This window comes from Octopus bimaculoides, chromosome 15 (assembly GCF_046866305.1).
Source record: "Octopus bimaculoides isolate indiv1 chromosome 15, ASM4686630v1, whole genome shotgun sequence".
NCBI classification, from domain to species: domain Eukaryota; kingdom Metazoa; phylum Mollusca; class Cephalopoda; order Octopoda; family Octopodidae; genus Octopus; species Octopus bimaculoides.
The window spans coordinates 17,036,572-17,041,571 of NC_142942.1; the positions used below are offsets into that span (position 1 = coordinate 17,036,572).

General features: G+C 36.1%; 1 long non-coding RNA gene across 1 annotated transcript in view; it reads right to left on the minus strand.

Annotated features, from left to right (window-relative positions):
• Positions 1-5,000, minus strand: part of LOC106875062 (uncharacterized) — a 28,460-nt gene that overhangs the window by 23,348 nt on the left and 112 nt on the right. The window contains exons 1-2 of the long non-coding RNA XR_008265601.2: positions 4,784-5,000; positions 4,095-4,156 (exon numbers count right to left, since the gene is read on the minus strand). The exon at positions 4,784-5,000 is cut by the window's right edge and continues 112 nt beyond it. This is a non-coding gene — a long non-coding RNA (uncharacterized LOC106875062). The remainder of the gene's footprint in view (positions 1-4,094; positions 4,157-4,783) is intronic.

Consider the following 5,000-nt stretch of genomic DNA (forward strand, 5'->3'; position numbering starts at 1 on the left):
AAAAGAGACAGATAGAATAAGTACTAGGCTTACAAAGAATAAGTTCTAGGGTAGATTTTCTCGACTAAAGGCGGTGCTCCAGCATGGCCACAGTCAAATGACTGAAAGAAATAAAAGAGTAAATATAATCTTTGAGTATCTGTGCGTCCTTAATACTGATCCACAGTGTATTTTAGACGTTGATGTATATTTTCTTTCTTATCTCTCAAGACTTTCATTACACAAGGGCTGATGAATTTATATTATAAAGTTACAATGACCTGAGACCCTGCATAAACGTATTTAACAACTGCGAGCTATATAACCAAGTTGACGTACAGATAGATGATAATGCACATCTATATAATACGCAGGGACACCTACACACCGGAACAACACAGACACGTGTACCATTAACATAGTTCTTGGGGAGATTTAGCATGTCACAGAGTGTGACAAGGCCCTTTGAAATACAGGTACAACAGAAACAGGAAGAAAGTGTGAGAGAAAGTTGTGGTGAAAGAGTACAGCAGGGTTCGCTACCACCCCCTGCCGGAGCCTCGTGGAGCTTTAGGTGTTTTCGCTCAATAAACACTCAAAACCCCTGGTCTGGGAATCGAAACCGTGATCCTATGACCGCGAGTCTGCTGCGTAAACCACTGGGTCATTGCGCATCCGGTAATTAAACGCACATAGGCATATTCTTTTCTTGGCACAAGGCACGAAATTTTGGGGAAGGGGGCCAATCGATTACATCGAACTCAGTGTGCAAATAGTACTTAATTTATCGACCATGAAGGATGAAAGGCAAAGTCGACATCGGTTGAATTTGAACTCAGAAGGTAAATATATACAAAATACCACAAAGTATTTAGCCCGGCGTGCTAACGTTTCTTATTTCTTTATTGCCCACAAGGGGCTAAACATAGAGGAGACAAATAAGGACAGACACAGGCATAAAGTCGATTACATCGACCCCAGTGCGTAAGTTGTACTTAATTCATCGACCCTGAAAGGATGAAAGGCAAATTCGACCTCGGCGGAATTTGAACTCAGAGCATACCGGCAAACGAAATACCGCTAAGCACTTCGCCCGGCGTGCTAACGTTTCTTATTTCTTTACTACCCACAAGGGGCTACACACAGAGGGAACAAACCAGGACAGACAAACGGATTAAGTCGATTATATCGACTCCAGTGCGTCAAAGATACATATTTAATCGATCCCGAAAGAATGAAAGGCAACGTCGACCTCGGCGGAGTTTGAACTCAGTGAAGTCAGAACGTAACGGCATACGAAATACGGCTAAGCATTTCGCGTGCTAACGTTTCTTAATTCTTTATTGCCCACAACGGGCTAAACACCACTAAGCACTTCGCCCGGCGTGCTAACATTTCTGCCAGCTCGCCGCCTTACGCACATAGGCGTATTGACAAACGTATATATCTCCATGAGGAATTAAACGTTTGCAGTTGCTTAATATGTGCGTGGTTGGCATGTATTAAGACACCCACGCACAAATCAGTATATGCATATGGTAATTAATTTCATAGAAAACATTGTTATCCAAATCTTTGCGCAGAATAACGTTGAATTATGCAGCTAGAAACGAACACACTGTAGTAATAAAGAAATAAATTTAGAAGCTAATCGATACACATATATTACAATGAAAAACAGATTACAAAAAGATTTACTCCCGTTTGTATATGAAACAAACAACTGAAATAAGTGGATTAAGAAACGTTTAGTTAATAAACAAAACGTGAATAAACTTCTGCAACGATGTGGTCCTGTCTTGTTTTGTTATACATACAGACATATATGCATACATACGTACATATATATGTACAGCATACAGGCATACATACGCACATACAAAGGTAAATATATACACATAAATATAGATAATGCATTTACATTTATATACGCATATGTACCTCTGTGTGTGTATATACACACACACACACGCAGACACACACACGCACGCAGACACACACACACACACAAACACACACACACGCACACACACACACACACACACGCACACACACACACACACACACACACACACACATATATATATATATATATAAATATATATTATTTTCATTGTAGATGAATGTATGTATTGTCGTGAGATATGTACTCTTTTGATGAGGAATAGTTGGATAATATTTGTAGCAGGTAGCCTACTTCCTCGAACAGCATTGCTTGTTAAAACTGACTCAGGACTACAAATGTTTAAATTACAGCAGTATATCCCAAGGCCTTTGTTTTAGAAAGTTATATCAGACAGATGTTGTACCAGGGGCAAGCCTTGAATCGTACGTCTCCTCGATATGGGCGTCATTTTTAGCGTCCGACTCTTCTCTACTTGTTGGGAAATTCGGATTGCCAATTCCTACGTATTTATTAAGTATGGCCGGACATGCTTTTGCGGAAGATTGGAAATATGGGTGAGCGCTTATATGGCCTTGACACATGTTTAGGGTCGTGTCAAGATAAGGAATATGTATATATATATATATATATATATCATTGGAATTTCCCCCAAAAAAAACAAAAGACGAAGACAGATGTATAAACAACAAACAGGTGTATTAGTTTAACGCTCGAGAAGGTGAGAAAGTTTTTTACATTTCGAGCCTACGCTCTTCAACAGAAAGGAACACGAGGAAATAAACATAGAGAGAATTAAAAAAGCTTTAATGGCTAGCGGTCGATCATGGTGATGGCTGGTATGTATGTATGTATGTATGTATGTATGTATGTACTCAGCATCCTTTTTTTTTTTTGAGGCCCTTCAACTTTTCTCAACTGATCAATAGATCGAGTGATTAAACCTATCAGTAACTACCTATTATGACCAATGGAAACAGTTGTAAGCCAAATTTACTCTAGTAAAGGAAAAACTACGGAATGACGAATATTTATAACCTAACTTATATACGTGTGCGTGTGTGTGTGTTTGTGTGTTTGTATTTAAACAAACAGTTTTAACATTTTTACCGCATAGTATAAAATACAATGTCGATGACTGCAGCTTTAAAATAGATTTTATTCAGTGTGTCAGCAAATGTTAGAAAATGAATGAACACATTTTTCAAAATGAAATATGCCAATATTCATTACACAACCTACCAATTCATTTTATGTAACGTACGTTCCAATGAAATTACATAACATTTCGGCAGTTTTTCACACACATGGGTCCGATTTGGCAGTGGTGCTAAATATTCGGAGTAATAACCACGTTGTAGTTATTTTGATTGTCTGCTATGCAAGTTCAAACCATGAACAGTTCACCTTATCATTTTATCTTTTCAGAGTCGATCAAAACACTACCAAATTAGAGCGATCAATTGGAAGTTCTTTAAAGAATTAAGACGAGATGCATCGCGATTCTTTTTGTTCCCGTTCTATCAACCTGCGTTCAAATCGCACACTGACGTATTTAGAAAGCAGATTTAATCCTTTGCCCGTTTAGTACTGCATTCTAGCAACCCAGAACTCCTTCGAGTTATTCGTACAGATAGCTTTGTCTCTATTCCCAACAAAACTTGTATACCCTGTGAATTACTATGGGCAATATATTTCTTCCTGGCTATAAAATAAAACCCACATTACACCGAGTCTGTATCTTTCACAATATATAATAATACAATCAACATATGTTATACGCATCAACACATTTTACGCCTAAACCGGCAGACATCATCAACTGATGCTTCAAAATTTTTACACGGATACGGCCATCATCAAAGGAAATTAAATATTTTACGGCACATTTCAATGATGAGATTGTAAAATTTATTGTGCAGGAGACTGATCATTATTATAGCTTTTGTAGTTATTTAAATTCAAAATAAGTATAAAAGTTATGACAAAAATATATTTTTGATTCTCCCCACTTGTCAAAAACATTCATGAAACCCCTTCGTGCCGTGTAGGCGATAACTCCATACATTTTATAAGATGTCTGAACATAGATTACATAACGTTTGAATGTACACTACATTATTATATATAAATATCAATGTATTTTGAATAATTTCGTCATATTCACAAATTTACTATTCATAAAACAATTCAAACATGAAATAAGTTTTACCAGTTTTGTTTCAATAATTTTCCGCTCAATGGGTTGACGAGTTTAATTCCTATAAAGATCACCTGTAAAACAGGAGCGAGTGATCAATAAATATCTATTAAATCATTTTAAATTAGTGAAAACATTCAAAATTGATTTTGTAATAAATTATTGATTTTTTTTTGTTCTTTGACAGTACAATGTGATTTTCACAAATTGTTCAATAGTGGTTCGTCGTTAGATCGATAATTTTCTATTGTATTTAACGCCTTCACGTAGCTTAATGCACACAGAAAGCTGTACGTGCACTTACGTATATGTTTTTATGTGTGTGTGTGTGTTTGTGAGCGCGCGTGGGTGTGTGGGTGTCTCTGTGTATGTATGAGTACGTATGAATGAATCTATATATGTATTTATGTATTTACACACACACACACACACACACACATATACATATATACCTATAAATCTATCTATCTTTATATATGTATACATATATATACATGCATAGACAGAGAAGTGGAGATGGATGAGAGTCAGATTGTTAAACAGGCAGATATAAATATATGATCTACGTATGATTATATATGTATGCATACATAAACGAAAGCATATGTATAAATATGTGTATATGTATATCTGTGTGCATTTGAGAGAGAGAGAGAGAGAGAGAGAGAGAGAGAAAGGAAGAGTACATGAGATATACTTACAATTGCAGAATCTTCTACATGAATATATATATATATGTAAGTATATATAAGTATATATGTATACGTACCAGCATACACACACACACACACATAAATATATATGTGTCTGTGTGTGTTTGTGTGTATGTGTGTATTTATGTGCGTATGTATGTGTGTGTATGTGTGTGTGTTTACATTCATTGCATGAATGTAATGTATTTTAAATATTTTCAATACA